This window comes from Microplitis demolitor, chromosome 1 (genome assembly GCF_026212275.2).
Source record: "Microplitis demolitor isolate Queensland-Clemson2020A chromosome 1, iyMicDemo2.1a, whole genome shotgun sequence".
NCBI lineage: Eukaryota > Metazoa > Arthropoda > Insecta > Hymenoptera > Braconidae > Microplitis > Microplitis demolitor.
Window position 1 is genome coordinate 797,165 of NC_068545.1, and position 22,215 is coordinate 819,379.

Here is a 22,215-nt window from a genome sequence, read left to right on the forward strand (position 1 = left end):
ATTTATCACCTTGACACCTACGGAGATCATATCGCCAACGGGCATTAGCTGCTTATATTAATAACACCACTTGTTTGTATATATTATTCCATTTAAATTTATTAAACTCATACTCATCTACCTCGGGTTAGTCATTACTCATTATACACACACTTACTCCCAATCCACTTGGTCACACATTTTATCGGATGTCCTTGACCCGTATCAAACTCACGTATGCCAAACGCCACTTCTTGCCATCAGACGGTCATAAGATGGACAGTCCGAAGCAGGTGTTCGTTCCATACCTGTCCAATATTTCGACATTTCCGACGTCTCTCACCGGACATTCCATCTTCATACATGTCTCATTTGATTCTTTTGATTTATCGTGTACATTCAAGGTCACTTTTGAATTTTTTTTCGTCGCTGTCTATTTTTATTTTTAATTACCGGCGATTCACTGATTCGTCCTTAATTATAACGTTTTTTTTTTTCACTTCAATGTCAGTCGACGAAATTTTAAATTCTTCAAAAAAATTCAAAAATATTTAAAAATAATTTATTCATATTTTAATTACAGTGCGGGAAAATATATTTTTTATGGCATAATTATTTAAACTTTCAAATGAAATTCCATTGGTCTAAATTTGTACCATAACTAATTTTATAAAAATAGAACGAAAAAGAATGTACTCAAAAAAGGTATAAACAATTATTCCAATTATAAATATCTCAAATTGTAACTGTAACCTTGACTTATATTAAGAGACACAAATCTCTCTCCAGACTTAAGTGCTCGCATATAAAATAATAATAATATATAACAGCATAAAAATACTCTTACTTTTCCCTCCCACTTCCTTAAATTATTATTAGTATTATTATTGTTATTTTAATTCACTTGCATTATATTATTATTAGTAATATAATTATATATCACCTCCCACGAAACCTCTTGTCTGTCGCAACGTGACATCGCGGATCGCGGACAGCACCAATTTCACTTCGACCGTGACTCGATTCCGAATGTTAACACACGAAAAAAAAAAATAAATAAATATATAAATAAATCACAAATGCGGGCGTGATCTTTATATATTAGCAATTTAATTTAAGAACGTATAAGCTTTTAATCTCACATAACTGTCTATTAAAGCATTAATTTTTTGCTGCATTGATTACAATCGTCGATACCTTTTTAAAATCGATATTCGTGCGACCTAAATACTATTATTGTAAATAAATTTTATTTTTTATAGTCTAGATGTCATTGCTTACGTGATTGTTATTTAACATTTTAATAAATTTATTATTTATTTCGTAAATTTAAAAGTATAGAATATAAATTTACTTAAAAGTTGAGAGTGAGTTCGGTGAGTTGATCTCACGATGGAGATTTCGATGCCGGTATTCGGATCTAGTAGTGTCTTTAAGTCTCTTTATTTTAAATATAATCCGTTTTTTATATTTAAAAGTCAACATATATATATACATATATGTATAACTGCATAAATATTCCGCATGGTTGACAAGAGTATACGTGCGACGACGGCATTTGTTTAAAATCACTTGACTGACTATTAACCTTGACCTGTTTAAGAAATCTTGTAGAACCCCAAAAAAAATAATTACCTATATATATATATATATATATATATGAGAAGGGGGGGGGGGCTGAAAATTATTTATATGTACTTTGAATATCATTAAAAAAAAAGATTTTGCGCATTTGAGTCCTTGAAAACAGCATTTCCTTAAGAACCCCCTTTTATCCCCCCCCCTAGATAATTATTATAAATTTGATTGTTAACTAAATAAATAACATGAACTTGGTAACTTTTCGTGCATGATTAGCCACGGGTTTATTATTATGATTTATCTTATAGCGACCAAGGTGTGTTTTTAATTAAATAATATAATAATATATTCAAGGACAATGATCTCAACGCCCAGTTTCGATGAGATTGTTATCACAACAACTTCTGTTTCGACATTAAAGCACATTAATTTATATATGCATACATGCAAAATTAGTAGTTATTAGGCTAGAAGCCGATTATTAACAACTTAATGTATGTATAATTTTAGATATTGCTATTATTTTATATGTATGTGTGCATATATATATACAAATGAGAAAAAATAGTATGAATGAACGGATGAATGAAAAAATTGATGTTCATACGCTCTTTAATATATAAACGGATTACTCATTTGGAAATTAAATGTTTTTTTTTTTGCGATTAATCACAGTCGTTTTTTTTCTTGTAACATTAAATTACCATTGGTCGTGATTTATCACTTTATTTTATTGGATAAATTTAAAAGTTTAAAATATGATGACAAATTTTATTGGATGCCAATAAATTTTTTCACGATTCAAAGTCGTCTTTTAATTTTACGCATGAGACAGTTAATTATTTTTATTAATAAAATTTTTTTTTATTGAGCGAACATTTAAAAAAATAAATGGTGCAAAAAAATGTTGATTGTTAATAAAAAAAAAATTAATTATTTTAGAATCTCAATTTTTAAGGCAGTTATGAAAATTTGTCATAGAAGGAATAAAAAAAAAATCTGCACTTTCAGTTCAAACCTGAGTGTTATCGAATTTCCAAAAGCTTAAAAATTAAAAGCGCGCGAAATTTTTTTTTATTCAATCCAAGTAAAAGAGACCTCGATAAAAAAATAAAATTTAATTTTTTTTAAAATTATTTTAAGGTCATTAAATTTAAAGAGATTTAAATTTAAATTAAGATTGATAGCCTTAATTTAAAATCGTATAAATCAAATAAATTAATTTAAATTTCCCATTAACGGATTTAAAATTTTAAAAATATATGTCTTCAGTAATTTACCATAATATTAAATATGTTTATTTTAAATTTTAATTTTAACTGTTATTTTATTCAAATGCACTTAAAAATTCGATTTACAATTTATAAGTTTACAAATGAGATAAATATATAATATATATTAAATAAATAAAAATACATTGACTAAAAAAAAGCTAAAGGTTTTTACTATTAAAAAAATATTTACCTAAATAAAATTATTTGAAACAATAAAAAATTTTCTTGAAGTGACTAAATTTTTTTTATCTATGAAATTTTTTTTTAGTGGACCGTTAGATTGGCAACAAAATAATTAGCAATGAGAAAAAGAGTAAGGCAAAATTAAACATCACCGTTTGTCGTAATTAGTTTATGCAATCATCTAAAGACTTAAATATAATGCGCGTTAATCTAACAGTAGTAATCATTAAAAAATCCCAGTTGCAAAAATAATATAAAAATTAGCGTTTTGTCACGTCAGAAGCGTCAGTACGTCAGATTTAAACCGGTCATTATTGTCATCGTAAAATTAACGAATGAAATAGCTAAGAGAGAAGATGACTGAAAAAAAAAATAATAATAATAATAATAATAATGATGATGATAATGAAGAAGCGGTTCTAGGCACTGGCCAAACGTTAAGTTGATTTACTGACGACGTTCACGTGAATTCTAACGTCCATATAATTTTTCTAGCGGTTTTATTTTACTTCCTTGCACTTAAACTTTTTTTTATTTTCTAAAATATTTATATAAATATATAACTCTTTGTTTTATTAAGTAATTAATTAAAAATAATTAGAAGCCTGTGTAACAATAATGAAAAATGATTTTATAAGAAGGCATAATAACAATAATTATGAAAGAGTAACAGGCAAAATTTTGTAAACGAAATAGAAATATATGTGACCTATAAAATCATATGCCATGAATGATATATATTTATAAATCCAAACATTACTTATTATGACGCGCTCCAGGGAAGCCTGACATAAATTTTTTATTTTTTTTTTATTTGCGACCCTTGTTATTTTGTCTACAGCATTTATTCGCGTGTTACATGGATCAAATTTCGTGACTTTCATTACATCGAGTTAATCAGGATATTGCACAAATCCACTTTTTATTTTTTGTCTCACAACTTTTTTTGGTTAATTAATGCACTATCATTATTTTTAATAAATCTTGACTCATTTTGTTTTTAAATTCTTCATTACATAAAATGGACTTTTAAATACTGTATTTAAGCAGCAATTAAAAATTACTTTTTTTTAAATAATTAATTTTTATTTCTTCAGAAATTTTCGTAACAAAAAAAAATTTACTTGGAATTCAAATTTCAAGTAAATTTTTTTTTGAAAAAATTCGAGCCCAGAAAAAAAACTTCAATACTTTTTTTTTTTTTCATAAAAATATAAGAAATTTTTAAGTGAATTTTTTTTTATATCGATACAATTTATTTAACCCAAATTACAGCGACATAAATTTCGGACATAAATTAAAATTATCCCATTAATAATTATATGTTTACATCATACATTTACATACATTTTTATCGTCAGAAACAGTACTGCCATTAACAATAAAGTAATAAATTGTTATTTTTTTTTTTCCATGAAAAAAAAAAAAATTATAACACACAATCAATAAAATTTTCTTTTCTCCTTAACATATTTTCCCACGTTAAACTCAACAGTGATATAATAAAAAAAATAATAATATATGTGACAGTAATTATTGCAAGTGCAGCACCGACGTCATTGATATGTGGCAAGGCCACATAGTGTTCATATATATTTCCAGTGTGCAAATTGCCCATCGTTATGTGCTCTCTTACATCCAATAGCAACATGACGATATAATTAACGCCTTTGCACTTAAACTTAACATCAGTTTACCTTCACAATCTCAATAATCGCTCATACAAATACGGACTTATTACAATTATCAACAAAATTTTTCAAGTATTTACCTTTCGTTATTATCATTGGCTCAAATTAAATTAAAAAAAAAAAAAAAAAAAAAAAAAACAGTCTATAAAAATATTCAAGGACAGATTTAAAGACATAAATATATAATTTAGTGGATGCTATTGAGTATTTAAAGAACCGGTAGTTTAATTGAAGCCTTCCTGATCCACTTGATGTATTGTAAGTTTAGTTGTCGAGGAAATATATATATATAGTGGTGAACATAATAAAATAAGATAAACAAACCGGAAGAATTGTCAAGTAAATCTTTAATGGACAAGAAAATGAAAAGTTCCCTTGGGGCCTTATAATCACGTTACACTATTTTTTATATTATTTCTTGAGTATTACTATTATAATTATTTAATTTCTCAATATGGCACGTTAAAACTGTCATGTCAGTTTTAATAAGAGGTGTAGAGATCGATAATCGAATGCGCATGCGGAAGCAAATTACAGAGCCCGGTCAGCTTTTTTTATTTTCATTAATATACTTATATACACTTGGCTTCAAACGCGACACGAGTAATTCGCGAAATCCGGATTTTTATTTTTATTTTATACATATATGCCACAATCTAATAAATGTATTATTAAATATACATTTTTTTCATATCTATATGTAAGAATTAAGTAACCATTAAATCTTAATTTCATTTTAATTCGGTTTTAAACTATCGATTCATATAAGTCTCTAATCACTTCTTATACAATCTATTCCACTCATATATTTTTTATTCCTTTACATATATATATATATATATTAATTTTTTTTTTAAATATTAAATTAGCGATATTTGCTAATCTATCGTATGACAAAATAATAAATATATATATAAATATATACATTTATTGGACTGATTCAAAAAAATCGACTACTTTTTTTTTTTTTTTTGAAAGTTTGGAATTTTATATCTTGGCAATGGCTCGTAGTACAGATAAGGTCAAGACATGATTTTGTAGGAAATTGAACGCTCTACAAAAAAAGTCTCTTATCATTTTTTGATAAATTTATCTGTTCAAAAGTTAATAGAGCTTGAAGTCAAATTTTGAGAAAATTTCGAAATCGTTTTACTTTTCCGCCGAAACTATCAAACTTATCAAAAAATATCATAGAATCTTTTTTGTAGAGAATTTTATTTTTTACAAATTGTCTCTGATAAATTTTTTTGAAATTCCACATCGTTTATTAGTTATTTCGATTTTAATATCAAGTTTAAAAAAAAAAAAATGTTCTGATCGATTTCCATTTTTGATATATATATTTATATATTTATTGGTATTAAAACCAATCAATAAATAAAAATTTATTTTTTTCTGTCAAATAAATAAAAAATGAAATAAAATTAAGCAAGTGTTATTATATAATTTAATTATCAAGCTTTCAAATTAATATTTTTTATTTTGAATCAAACCAAAAAAAAAAAAGTCTACAAGTTGCGAGTTTAAAGTTGTTTGTCAAGGTCAACATATAAATATATTTCCCATCGAATATTAATAATACAAAAAGTAAAAAAACTAAATAAATAAATAAATAAAAACAAGGCAGAGACGAAGGTACACGACTTTCGAATTCAAGGTTTCAATATCATTTTTTATATTATTTTTGTCTCAATATCTATAAATAAAATAATGCCTTTTATTTAACACAAAATAACTTTTTTATCTCAAGCCCTCGATTCGATCTATCGCTAAATAAAAACCAGCAAATCGACTCAACAATTTAGATGTGATTGTAAATGATAAGGATTCTGGTTAGGGTGTGACTTAATGTAAGCGTAAATACATTATTTCTTATACAATTTATACTATTCATATATATAATATATATTTATAGATAATACCCGATAAACGCAACAATTGAAAAAAATTTTCATCAGTATTTAAATACTTGAAATATGATAGCTCATAAATATATATTACTATTAATAACAATATATATATATATATATATATATATATATATATATATATATATATATATATATATATATATATATATATATATATATATATATATATATATATATATATATATATATATATAAGAATGCCGTCAATTGAGTATCCAAAGTAAATATAAATGAAATTACTCTCTGTTATCTTCAATATAACTAGAATATATGGAGCTAAACATGTCCAGGTGACCGTACCTGCAGATACCAATGGAATGGAGCCGAATGAGTAGTGTTATATTGAATATATATATACATATATATATATATATATATATAGTAGCTAAGTATTACAAAATATCAGCTTTCACCGTATCGACGACGCGACCACGCTTTACTTGTATTATATATGTATATATATATATATATATATAAGATTTATATTTACACATTATATTTATATCCTATAATAATATATGAAGAAGCCGATTGATTGGATGAAACTGACCAGCATTCACATTATGCCCTGACTCTCTAGATAAAATTGATAATAAAAATTTTTTTTAGAGTGCGTACTCTACTTTTCTAGTACTTTTGACCTTTAAAATTTTTAAAAATAATTATCTTCGATTATTACTTTAAGTCTTTTTATGGTGAAATAAATTTGAATTCCGGACCCACAAGTTTTGTTGATTTTTTAAAAATAATGATGCATGTGTGAGATGAGCTATCGTGAGTTAACACCTGACTGCTATAAATGTGATTATATATAAATTTTGTTTTTTTTTTTTTGTCAAGTAGCTTTAAACGGGTTGGTACGTTGGTGTATTATCGAGATCGGATTAGTGTAAGTGTGAGTTTAAGTATAAGGTTTAGATGGTCAATCAGATTTTGATACGTCTGAGGCGGTATTTAAATACAGAACACTGGTTACATCTTTAAAGCACCGACACGGAAGCTAATTACTGAATAAATTCACCGGTATATTTTTCAAGTTATATCTGATTTAAATATATTTTTTTTATTTTAATTAGTTTTTTTATTTTTATCTTGAGGCCGTTATTGGGAGGTTTGTTGTATTATGAAACGAGTTACGGTAACGTATGCTATAAGAATGTACATGAATAATTTTATTTAACGTAATGTATGTTTGAGAAAATAATGAAATTTTATTTACTTTATTTTTTACATTAAAAATTCATAATTTTTATCCGTTACATAAATAAACTTTCAAATTTATCTATTAAATACCACACTAATTTTAAAAATTAATTTTAACTGATATTTTTTTTTAAAAATTACATTTTTTTGTGACAACCTTTCCAACCCTCGTATGCTCACGCGGAGCTCCACGTGAGTAAACCGGCTCAATGCTAACTATTACGATCGAAAGTAAATTTTTATCCCCATTTATATATATATATATATATATATATATATATATATATATATATATATGTGTTAAATAAATCGTGTTGTGTACCAGCGGCCTTTCGTGTGCCTTGATCCCACACCACTTAAACTTAAGAATTACACCGCCTTCTCTATTATACTTTATCACATTTGCTCCAATTATTATGAGACAATTTATCAGCAAACTTTTAAATCTCAATAAAATTAATGAGTGTTAATGTAGCTGACAATTGTCAATTTTTTAAATTTTAAATTAGTGTCTTGAATAAAAAATGCGCATTTGCAAAATTGGAAAATCAGTATGCGGATTTTTTTTTATTTTCATATTTTTGATTGGTTGATTAGTTTATTTGTGATTTAAAATTTGTCATATGTGCTGCACACTCATAAATTTAACCCCCTCCCGCTTGAAATTAAAAAAAAAATTTTAAATCGTATTCGGTAGACAAAACCCGCGAATTTGAAATAAGAGCGAAAAATAAATATCAATAGCAGGTAATTTATAAAAGTATGTAGGCCATTGGATAATTAGTGAAAGATATTAGCGACTGGAATGAGTTTCCATTAGTACAAACAATTTCGAACTCGTGCGAATCTTTTGCAACAATAATACATACTAAGTGTCACAACTCGACCGTCGAATCAGTCACTGGTTTAATCGCGACCTTGGTTATACAAACGGGCGTGTATTTAATTCCCTCGGGCTGTTGTGGTTGTTTTAGTTTTTTTTTTAAATTTTTTCTAACCAAATTAATACGCGATTAACGAGTTTTCTTGTCTATTTGTCCCTGACGTTTTTTCTACTTCATTCACTTGTTCCTTTTTTTTTTATTTATTTATATTTATTACGATTAATTCACTTATTTTTCGTCATAATTTTTTCGCTCGAGGGAAAACAGATAAAATATCAATTAGACAATTCGCTTGTTTAGTAATTTATTGTAAAAAATATTTTAAAAATACAGCGACGAGGCTGTTTTTGTAGTGAGTTTACAAAGTCAGCTGGTGAGTTGAGAGTAAAATGCAATTAACGATTGAATGATAGTCTAGTGTAGCATAGATGTGGATGTAAATTCAAATAAATAAGACTTTCGATGCTTGAGGAATCGTCGTTTCATATATTTTGCAATCGTTTTGTATTCTTGGCATACAAGATTCATTCGTTACTTGCTGATATCTACATACATACATATATATATATATATATATATGTGTGTGCTCTTACATTTGCTGATTCATGTGTTTTGTTACAATTATTTTTTTATGTCACTAATTTAAAATTACTACATATATGTTTATTTATATTTATATCTCAGTTATTGCAATAGATTTACATATGAGCTGAAATATTATTATTATTATTTTTTTTTTTGTGATTTAATTGGGAAGTTGTTTAATAAATGGCTCAGTTAGATTAATAAAATCGATTGACTTTTATGCAATTACTGTGAGTTTACGTTGATCAACACTGCTGATTGATATCAATGATACGGTATATTAGTATTAATGAGTAATACATTTTTTTTATTTTTTTTTTCTTTAATTTAAATTAATTTTTTTTTACTAAACTATTTTTGTCATCAAAAGGCGTATTGAAGTAAATTAACACGTTTGTAAATTGATATTTCGTCAATTTGTTTTTCATATCTTGATCTAATTATGTTTATTTTAATTAATATACTTTAAATATTGATTTTTACTTAATTTATTATGTTGAAATAGTGTAAGGAAAGATAACAAGTATTTTAATTTGTTTCATTACGGTATCTATTAACTTTTTTTTTTTTGGCTCAGGAATTTTTTAGAAAAATATTAGACTAGTGAGATTTTTTTTTTATTTTGAAAATTTAAAAATTAATACCGAGACAAAAAATATGAAGTCAAAAATTGTGTTTTTGAAAATTTTCTATTTTTAAAAATTTAATTTAAAATTTTAAGCTTCTTTTTTATAAAAATATTGGAAATTTTTTTTTTTTACTGAAAAAAATTAAAAATTTAAATTATTTACAAACTCGTTGAGTTGTTGAATTTAAAAATGATTATGACAAGAAATTTCTCTTAATAACTTTTAAGTTCAAATACTAAACACTTGTTTACAATAAATACTATTATTTTGTTAGAAGTTTTAAGTGAATTTCTAATTGCAGTATAAAATAAGATTAAAGTAAATAAAATGAGTAATTAATGGAATTGTCAACAGCTGACTTCTTAGCACTGGTATCAGTTAATGTATATCTATATTGTTATCTCTTATAATAAGAGTCATTATAACACACGGCGTCATCAAAAATAGTTAACGATGCAAGAATAAGATGGAGAAGAGTTTGTTTGAATTGCAAATTTTCGATTCTGAAAACACGATTGTACCGTTACAGTGAATAAATAATTTTTTTTAAATGTATAGGCTACTTTACTAATTTTTTTTTTTTTTCAAAAAAAAATATGTCATCACTTCAACTTTTAAAACACAAAAAATCAAAATATATTTTCAATATTTCGATTTTAAAAAAAAAACTCAAAATTCATTAATTTTATTGTTAATTTTAATTTTTAATCCATTTAAAATACAACTATTACGGAACTTTAGCTGCAAAAAGAAGATATATATATATATATATATATATATATATATATAATATATATAAGGTAAATATAGGAAGTAGAGAGTTAAAGGCGGAAGGAAACCCGTCAGTGAATCTAAATAATAATTAACAACAAGAATAGTGCTACGCGTGAAAGCGCTGCAAGATTAGATCGTCAAGTCATTACAAAAAAAATAATTAAATATTTAATTCACAAATACTTATTTTATCATCCATTAATTTATTTAGACATCTCAAATTAAGAGAATTGTTCCTTTACATTTTACATTGAAATGGTTCAAAAAACGTAACAATAGACAATAATAATTTTTAAAAATTATTAGACAGAATAACAATTTTAACACGTATTATAAATTATATGAAAATTGTCAATTTTACAATGCGGAAGTTCTAAATAGGTAACGCAAACGTGTAAACGTCAATAAATATAAAAATGATGTTTAAATGAAAAATGAATAATGTCATGGATTTAAAGATCGTTACGGTCAGTTACGCGTACGATACTAAACGCTTGCTTGTCTTTATTATAATAAATATATAATGGAAGAAAATCGAGTAGGCTGCACATATATAAATATATATATATATATATATATATATATATATATATATAGCTATTGAAAATGAGAGTATTTTACCGGCAAGTTGTTATATTACATATATATGAATATATGCCGTTTTAGGAGCAAAAATTTTATTTGTCGTTCCGAGGAAAGTGTAACAGCAGCAGAAGCAAAACTCTCTTTACTTTATATAGTTTATATTTACTCATTACATTGGATTTGCTATATAATACTGTTGTGAATTTAGTATGAATGTAATGGTATATAAAAGCGTAAAAGACGTTGCTCAGCTCAGATCTGCTCTGGCAGTTACTGCAGCAGACTCATGGACAGGATTGTGTCAGAGACTCTCAGAGAACAGTAAGAGAGAAATGAAAGTGCTCCGGAATTGATCGTTGCTCACGATATCCGCGTGCAAGCCTGGAGATATTCATTGGGCGCCGCCACCGCCACCATTACAACCAGACTTGATCTCCTTATACTTTTATATATATATATATATATATATATATATATATATATATATGTATGATACTTAATGTATGCTTTATCCCTAAATACATATAATACATATATGTATTATTGATGCTGTATATTTATGTATGAATATATATATATGTATGTTTATGGTTGAATGTTGGGTATAAGTCCGCATTAATAGACATTCAGATGCGTGAATTCTTTTGAATTTTTATAATTACTTATACTTAAAATTTAAATCATTCCCGAACCCATCGTGAGAAATAGATCAGTGGAGAGTAGGATTGTATACTTATATATTTATATATATATATGTATATATTTTATGGGCTTTCACTTTGGCTGATTGCCATTTAAAATCACTTGTATTTATTTAGGTAATATAATTATTTTTATCATGTAAGATTTTATTAGTACTCGATTTTTTTTGCATTATTGCGTGTTGGAAATTAGATTTTTTTTTTTTTTAATAGTAATTTATTAACAAATTTTTTTGCAGTACGAACTCTTAATATTTATTATTTACTTAACTAGTCATCAATTTAAAGTAATTATTAAATTAATGTATGAGAAAATAATTTAATTTAATTTTATGTCAGAAAAATTTTCAAATTTTTTAAAAATAAAAAATACAGTCACGATTTGACGGACAAAAAAATTTCTCTTAGCGATTTTTTTTCGTGTACTCTTGAGATTTTTTTTTTTACCTTAAGTACGTGTTCGGTTTGCCAAACATTGTCATTGTGAGCCGTGACAAGGAGCGAAAAAAACGACAACTTAAATAACATCTGTCTTGTAAACAAAATTTTTTCGGATAATTATTAATTATATTTAAATAAATAACGTCGCTAATTTGCATATTAAATTTATAATTTATTCAAAAAAAAAAAATCATACTAATTGTCTTTAATTACATAAATAAATGTATATATATTTTTTTCATATATAGTATTTTCAATATTTTATTAAGTAGCATTAAATAACTGAGGATCCGATTACGAGGATCCTAATTGACGATCGGTATTACGTCAGCTCATTCATGATTCGAATGTATACTGAGTGTTATTATTATTGTTAATATATATGTATTATGTTTTAATGTCAAAAGGGACTTACGTCATTTATAGATGGTAAATATATAATATTGCTGATCAGATGAACGATCCTGTTTGGTCTTCATGTTTCCATCGTAACTGTAGCCAAATAACTCGGCATCCTTCAATTATATTTTTATTTATTATTATTATTTTCACACACCTTATATTTATTTACTACTTTCTGACAGTAATCTTATTATTATTATCAATAAAAAAAAAATTTTAATGGATCAGATGAGCCAGAAAAAAATCGTAACCGATCGAAAAGATACAATTTGAAAAAAAATTTTTCAAACGACGGAATTTAAAACTTTTTTTACCGCCAATTAATTTAAAAAAAAAATTCGTAGATTTTTTTTTATGGAAACTTAAATCGAAGATACGTCAGTGAAATAATCAATTCGCGTAATTTTTTTTTATTTACTTATGAACTGAAAATTGATTAGACTTATTTGTTAACTAGCAATTATAAGAAAATTTAGTCGATAAAAATGGATAACTCGAGAGCAAAGGATAACTTTAAGCGTATAATTATCACGGTGCTTTGAGTATTATATTTAACTGACCGGAAATGACCAAGTTTCTCCGTCAATGATTTGTTGAAAGAAATCTCAGACGTTTCGAAACGATATCACGCTTATTTAAATGCTAATGAAACAGTCGGATAATCATTTTTAAATATTTTTTTTTTCTGTAACTCTGAGACTTTGACTGAGTCATAAAACTTTGACAGTTGTTATGCTTAGAAGATTTTTTCTGCTTTTCACCAGAACATTTATTAGATAATTTGTTGGAATTTTTTTTTACTAATACGCAAAACAGTTTTTTTCAGCTGATGGAATAATTTAAAAATTTTTTTATATTTAAGCGTAGACTAATCGAGACAAAAATATTTTAAATAATTTTTTTTACGCCTCAGTAATTTTCTATGAACTCTTAATTAACTCATATTTTTTTTTTAATAGCAGACTTGTTAAAAAAATTTTTTAATTATCAAAATAATTATTTTTGTCCCAGAAATAAAAAAAAAAATAAAAATTTCGATATTTTAAAAAATCTTTAAATGAAAATTTAATTACAGACATAAGATATTTTTTTCAATGCTCTACATATATTTTTAAGCTCCTTAAATAATTTAAATATTACATTTCATTGCCTCAAGTCATCATATATATTATCCAATTACTTGACTTTCAAAACAAATCTCTATAATAAAAAAATAATAAAAAATGAATACAATTTAACAAAACAATCATACAAATAAAAATATTAAAAGACCGATCCAAAATTAACTGGAGCACGAAATTATTTAAAATGTCAGCCGGGACAGTTAAGTGAAATCTATCGAGTGACTGATAAAAATATATAACTCAGAGAAATTAAACTTATAACCGATACCGAATCCGGAAGTTTAATAGTACTGCAACATTTGATCTCGCTGCTCCCTAATATAAGATTTTTATAATTACCGTAAGTCTCAGCACATATATATATATATATATCGTACAAAGTATAATATAAGTGGAATGTAATACAATAAGTTTAGATTTCTTACAAAACCGTAACATACAATACCGAGATATCTAGACACGTCTACCACTCCTCTATAAGAGATAAGAGAAATATCGACAGTAATTTATATATATTTAATATAATAAAAACAGAAAGTCCATGGATTCTTGTGGAAGCTAAAAATCCTCAGACGTATCCTTAAGTGAAATTTAACCTCCGCTTAACTACAAGTTTTCTTCTTCACGCGAGTTTATATATATGTATAAACATATAAATAGTGGACTTAATGCCAGTGTTATTCTAAAAAATGGTTTTATAGAAAAACATAAAAAATAAATAAACGCATGCGTGCGATTAATCAAAAGTGAGATTTGCCTGAGGATTTCAGTGGAATGAAATGGAAATGAAACTGAAACTCATGACCTAGAGTGCGGATAAAAAAATATCCATGTCTCGTAGTTTTATATGTATATGTATATGTATATGTATATATATATTTATAATATTGAAGAGTGTAATGGTAGTACTGGTACTTCAGCATGTACGTATAGAACGTCGTCGGCCTAGAAACTCGTCTCGGGAATGATTTCTCTATCGTCGCTCCTCAAGAATTGCATTAAACTCAACTAAACTAAACTAAACTCAAGTGAACTCAAGTTGTATTACTGTAGCAAGTACATATGTTAACTGACATGATACTTGACTGTTAAATCCGAGTACCGCCAAGTACGTAAAGACGCAAGACTGGATTTTCATGGAAATTGCTTTGAGTATTCGCGAATTAACTTGATCGAATGTCATGGACTATTTTACTAATTTTTTTTTATAACCTGGTTTTGTTACGTAATATCATTTATATATATATATATATATATATATATATATATATATTCGCATCTATACCTGTTTAAAAATATTTTGAAATTCAGTAAATTTATATGAATTTTTTTTTTATTTATTGGCGATTAATTTTTTTTATTTTTTTTTTACAGCTAATATTTTTGTTTTTACAAATTTATTTACTACTAATTACTAATAAATTTTATATTAAGTACTCATTATTTTTTTTTGTTAATTTATTTATTAATTATCACTAAAAAAATTTTTTTTGCAAAAATAAAAATATTTATGATTTTTTTTTAATTTCGAAATAAAAAATCACTAATAAGTCATTACTAATTGAAAGATAATTTAAGAAAAAAAAAAAAAACGTGACCTTTTCCATTTAATCTTAATAACTCTATCAATTTTTAAAAATCCATGGAAATATTTTTAATTAAAAATTTAGGCTAATTTGTGGATAAAAAAAATCGATTTCTACATATATCTATCTAGGAATCTACTTACTGGGAAATTAAGCAATTATTTATATTTAAAGATCTCTAAATATTAATAATTTATTTTTATTACCCTACTAAATATAAATATTTTCTGGTTTATCTCCTATATATTTTCGCTGGATTGATTGATTTATTGATTTAATAACTCACTCACTTATTTAATTATATTTTTTCGTAGTTATTTAACTAAACTATTTAATAAAATATTTTTAAATTAACTCGAGCTATTTATGTCGATAATCATCTATCGATTGATTAATCTACTTGATAATTTTTACAAATAATAATTAATTACCTCAAAATTTCCATCAACTCAAAAAAAATTTACGTCAATAATTTTCAAAAATTACCAGCAGAATTTCCCAATGACTAATTTTTCTAAGAAAAATTCCATTAAATTTTTTAATTAATTTTCTATCAAACTTAATTAATTACCCTCTCACTATTAACCCATTTATGAATAAAAAAATGCGTGACACCTTAACAGTAATCTATCAATCATTTTATCATCTTATCAATAATTACAGCGAACTCACTTACAAATAAAAAAAAACCAGAATTAATATCTGATAGTAATTACCCATAAATTAGAAAAATATCAGCGTATTGAATATTAAAAAAAGTATCACCTCTTATCCCAGTGTTATTATTCTTAGCTCGTTATCTCTAATAGATATGCAGACATATGTGTCATTAGAGTGAAAACACAGAGATTAGAAAATACCTAAGTCGCGATCCGATTCTAAAAGTTAACGATATATCTGCTGTGCATTATAAATTATTATGAAGCATCAATCGCGATAAATTATCCATGTCATGATTACTCCTCAGCACGGTGTCCATATACGCTTTTTTACCTATTATATATAAATATATATAAATACATCAACATCTACATATACGTAAGCTAAACAAATTACTTTCAATGATTTTTCCTTTGCTCTCATTCTCCACCCTGTTCGCGGAACATGTTACGGCTCGCTACGCGCCTTTACTTTATTTAAATAAAAACCATGAATCTAATAATGATAATAATAATAATGATAATAACAATCTCGGCAAACAAATAGACATTTCTCATTCGTGACCACGACTCGTGGGACGAAAGAATTACGCAAAAGTCGCGCGAAAACTCGAGCTCATTTCGCTCCACATTGTCTAGCTCTACACTCTAATAAATTGAGAGTAAATTCGGAGTAATTACAGATTTTATTTCATTTTAAATTTCCGAAATTTTTTTTATAGATGAAAGTTTTCGGATTTGGAATTTTAGTATTAAAATAAACTTCTTTTTGAAGGGAATTTTTACTCCGAGTTTACTCCGAAAATTTTCAAGTTTAATTCTGGCTCAGAATAATAAAAAAATAATAATAATAAATAAAAAAATTCTTACATTAAAAAATATAAAATTTTAAATAATTATTTTCCTCTTTTATCACTCGATCACGATAAAAAACACTCTCGAGTATCGATAAACGATTGAAAGTCAAAAAAAGTGATTAAAAAAAAAAAAAACAATTTTTTTCAAAAATTTATTTTTTTCCTCTTGATTACTTTATCGTTTAAATTCACTTCTTAACGCCACTGTTATCTTCTTTCTTTTACTCTTCCTTTTCTCTTATTACTTTTCTTCTCCTTTATTTATTTATTTATTTATTTTTTCTTCACTAATCACGTGAATAAACTCCCGTATTACAATAGTGTCGTTGTACTACGCTCGGTAATATCACTCTCGGCATTTTCGCGCAATCCACGTGCGTTTTTTTTTATTATTCCCAAAAACTCAAAATTTTTTTTTTTTTTTTTTTAAATAAAATCCCAGCACTTGATTACGCGATTTAATATTCGGAGCAAATGAAAAAAAAAATAAAAATAAATATATGTAAAATAGTATTGAGCAAGGACCGAGTTTTAAGGAAACAAAGGTATAAAATTTATAAAAAAAAAAAAAGTCTACCAGAGGAATAAATAAATTTAATGCGAATGCGTGAGCAGACTCGGCCCAACTGAGGACAACCGACTTACGATACTCAACAAGTTGTCGTTGCCAATGTAAAGAACGAAGAACTAAGAAGAAGAAATGATAATAATAATAATAACAACATTAACAATAATAATAATAATAATAATAATAATAATAATACTAATAAGTATAACGTAAGGTGGGGAATGGAACGACAACAACTCCGGCACGGTGACTGGGGACCTCGCGGCTTATGCTTGACTACAAACTCCGAGTGATCGCGATTGTTACATGGTGTTTGTATACCCGCAGAGAAGCCTGTCAGTTTCGCCTACTCTCTTTACCACCACTTTTTAATTTACCACTACTTTTTACCTCCACCAGCTTTATTGCCACCACGACGTCTTAGACGACGACGACAAACACCATCACAATAATCGCCACCACCTTCTCCTTGGCTTCTCCTTTTACCTTTTCATTATAATATGTATACCTGCTGCTGTTGCTGCTTTAGTAACACCATCAATATATATTTACATTATATATGTATATAAAGACGACTCGGTTGCCGGTAATTTCAAAATCGGGAAAGTTATCGTCGATCCGTGGAATCCCTCTTTTTACTTTAACTACAAACAATTATTTTATTTAACATACGGGACATTTGTAGCTACTGATTAATTTTTTATGGCCTTGACAGTTCTCTGTACTTTGTTATTTTTTTATATATATGTACTTATATATGTTTTTAAGTAATCTAATGATACGTCTTCATTTATGCCAATGTAATGCATTTAAGGATAATAATTAATAAGTTATTGTTTCGAAATATTGGGAAAGCTATCGTTGACCCATGCTATTTCTTGCCTGTTTTTTTTTTTTTTTTTTTTTTTTTTTTCACTCGAACGTTGAGGTCCAGCAGATTCTAAATAAGAGACCATTTGGATAGTGGCGCAATTTTCAGGATATTGCTTGATGTTTTATTTAAATTGTTAATTATGGTAGGAGTTTTTTTTAATTTATCTATTTAATTATTTTTTTTTTTTTTTTTTGGGATGAGTTTTTACAGAGAAGAAAAGTTATGGTAGTCGTTAGCGGACAATAAAGTGGGACTTAGAAATTAAGGACTTACAATTAGATAGATGGGATACGAGCTTACGAGTGTTGATTTATTGAAGTATGCGCGTGCATAATGGGACAGGATGGGTAAGAATTTGAAAAATTGTCGGTAAGGATTGGACGGTATTTTCGGTATTAATTTTTTTGCATTCGTCCTTCTGGGTGTACTGGTAATGGCCCGAGAGAAAGAAGGAGACACTCGACGGGAGTGTGGACGTTGAATGAGGTACAAGGTCCGAAGAGAACAAAACAAGGGCACTATTATAGCGACGTGATTTACCACTTTTGCAGCAACTGTTAACTACCTTTTTGTGGGTCAAAATAAAAAAATAACTACTGAGATAAGATTTCATTGACTTTTGTAATTTATGCCATACACTGCACTATAAGTAACTATTTTTGAATAATTCATTTGTTGGTATTTAAATAAATATATTTTTGAGAAATTTCGGTGACTTCATTTTTTCATTTAATTTATTATTTTTATGCTTTTAATTATCATGTTATCATGTCATCATTCGTAAATGGTTATTTTAATCGCTTCGATGTCGATTTCAAGATAAAAATTCATAAACTTTAAACACAAATAAATTTTATTTTTTTATTTTATTTCTAAATCGATAATCGGTAGTTTAAAGTTCAAAATATTTTACTCAGCATATTTATTATGCGAACACCGTCAACAGTTTTTTTCCATCGTTTTTATGTTTATTTCAAGACACACGCTTACAAAATTTTTTTCAAATTTTTCTGAGTATGAGAAATAAAAATATTCAGGCTGTTTTTTTAAATTTTTAAGTCAATAACCGAAGTTTGAAATTTGGAAATTTATTATGACTTGTGATCATTGTTCGAATAAGATAAAAAATTTATTTTTAGCAATTGAATGTCTAATTCAAGATACTTGTTTGAAAAATTTTTGTCAACAAGAAATTTAAATAAATGGAAATTTTTTAAAAATTTAAAGTCAATAACCAGAAGTTTAAAGTTCAAAAATTCATTACGCATCTTCTAATCGCTGTTCGACTGCAATCGGCAGCTCATTTCAATATTCATGTCTATTTCAAAAATAAGCCTATGAAATTTTTTTAAAAATTTGAAAAACGATTGATCCTGTAGGCCAACCCTATAATTTTCCGGTTTTGAGTAGAGTTCAAAAAATAGTTGGACTAAAAAAATACATTTTGCTGAAAACGTCATTGTTGTCCGACAATATTTTTGGAACAGGTCGATTTCGAAAATCGCAACGAAATCAATAATTTCCCTTTTTTTGAAAATTTTCAATTTTAATAGCGGGAAGTTTAAAATTTTGAATTAATTGAGAAATATAAAAACAGTAGGTCAGAATTTTCTAGCCCTTACTCTACAAGATGCTTCGTCCTGATAATTGAACTTTGTATAAATTTGAATATAAAGAAACTTACTTGTGATTTCCAGTTTGAACAGCAGATTTCGTTGACTAAGATTTCTTAGAATCTGCGATTATGGAACGGGTGTCAGATCAGTTGGAATTCTCGCGTATGTATAGAAGTTGCGTGATAAATCACAAAACCGAGATTTAGTAAATTTTACTACAGCTACGGCGCTGGGCTTAGAATGTGTCCGAATAAAATAAATTTTTGAACTGAGGACTGACGATCGAAGAACCATTTTATAGACATTTTGTCGTTTGAAATGTAGACGAGGGGATCGCTATCAGAGGAAAGGGGGAACTTATACGTCAACATGTCCCAAACTGTGTCTTAAGATGACACTTGCACGTGGATGATTTATTCTAGTGGGCATTTGATGCGTTACCTCACCAATTGTGCGATAAAATTATTGGTACAAGATATTATTTATTATTATTGATAACTTTTTTGTAAATAATGCCCAGGTTAGATTTATGCTAGAGCAGAAAACACTTGTGTTTATTTATTTATTATAGAATAATATTTTATGGTGGCCTTCAAAACTTAAGAAAACCAAAAATTTCAAGTTGTTGATTTTTAATTTTTTTACCGCCTCATTAAATTTGAAAAAATAACAAAATTTTTCTATGAAACCTTTTCGATCATTGACATAAAATTTGACAATTAATTTTCAATTTTAAAAATCCAAATTAAATTTGAATTCAAAAAATTTCGCGCTACTCGGGGCAGCCAATTTACCCTAAACTTTTTTTTGAGACTATACGAAAAATCGGGAGGGAATATGGGTTTCATTTAAATCTGCACACTCCAATTTGGAATTTTCATATTAAAATAAATTCCCTGGAGTAAATTTTACTTCAAGGAGATTAAAAAAAAAAACAGTCGTCAGCTCCAAATTTACTTCAGATTTAATCCGCATTCACGCGAATTTTTTGCAGTAGGTCTAAATGGATCTAAATAAAAAATAAAAAAAGTAGATCTACGCAAGTCAATTTTTTTTTTCCGGATTATATATTTTAACATGACTTAAGCCGTGTAAACATCACACTAAAGACGAATCGAAGGACAAACTGTACGTCCATAAGAATCATTTCACCATAAATTATGTAAATGTATACAAGCATTTTATCAAACAAATGTATTTATACACGTGCATAATCTATATCAATATTATTATTTCTATTTAGGCTCTCAAATAAGCTAAAATCAACAAATTCCCACCATTAAAAAACGTAAATTAAATTTTTAAAAAACAATATACTCGTCCTGTAATTATTATCAACCGCCAGATGTCTACTTCCAGATAAAACTCATAAACATACGATGAAAATTTTTATCAGCAGTGAAATTAAAAAAATATAATTTTTAGATTGATAAAGTCACATTTTAAAAATTAATTACACGGTATATAATCACCTTAAAATCATTATTAATAGCTCAATCTACTCGTTTAAATGTCAACTACAAAATATATCTACCAGACTTGCTAAAAAAAAAAAATAAATTTATCACCAAAATAAACAAGAATTTCTAAAAAAATAAATTATTAGCTAAATACAAAAATAAAAAAAATTTATTGATTTAATTTACCGTCACTTTCAATGAGCCTTGCATTTCCTGCATAAAGTAGCATTAAGAGCTAAAAAAAATAATGTCATAAAACAAATTCCTTGGTCTTAATTTAATAAATATAATATCGCAATAAACAAATAAATTAAATCTAATCGGCATACGAATTAGAATCGCCGCCATAAACTCTCTATACACCCATAAAATTCTTAAAAACAACAACATTAGCCATAATAATAATAATAATAATAATAACAGTCGTCCAGGTAAATACTAATGCTTGTATCAGTACTTAAACACAAGTAACCGGAAGTGTAAAATTAAAACCGGATACATACAAATATGGGTAAGTTAAATAAGTAAAGCAAATACTCAGCACTCCCCTGGCATCAACAACCCGAGTTTAAATTCAAAGACTTTAATAAATCGTGAAATAAACTCGTTCTATTTCTCTCTCAGTTAC

General features: G+C 26.5%; 1 protein-coding gene across 3 annotated transcripts in view; it reads right to left on the bottom strand.

Moving 5' to 3' along the window:
- LOC103569999 (venom metalloproteinase 3) overlaps positions 1–17,921 on the bottom strand; it is a 62,819-nt gene extending 44,898 nt beyond the window's left edge. For all 3 annotated transcript variants that reach the window (XM_053742895.1, XM_053742879.1, XM_053742897.1), the window contains exons 1-2: positions 17,083–17,921; positions 12,857–12,956 (exon numbers count right to left, since the gene is read on the bottom strand). The gene's annotated coding sequence lies outside the window, so the exon portion shown is untranslated. The remainder of the gene's footprint in view (positions 1–12,856; positions 12,957–17,082) is intronic.
- Positions 17,922–22,215: the final 4,294 nt, after the last annotated feature.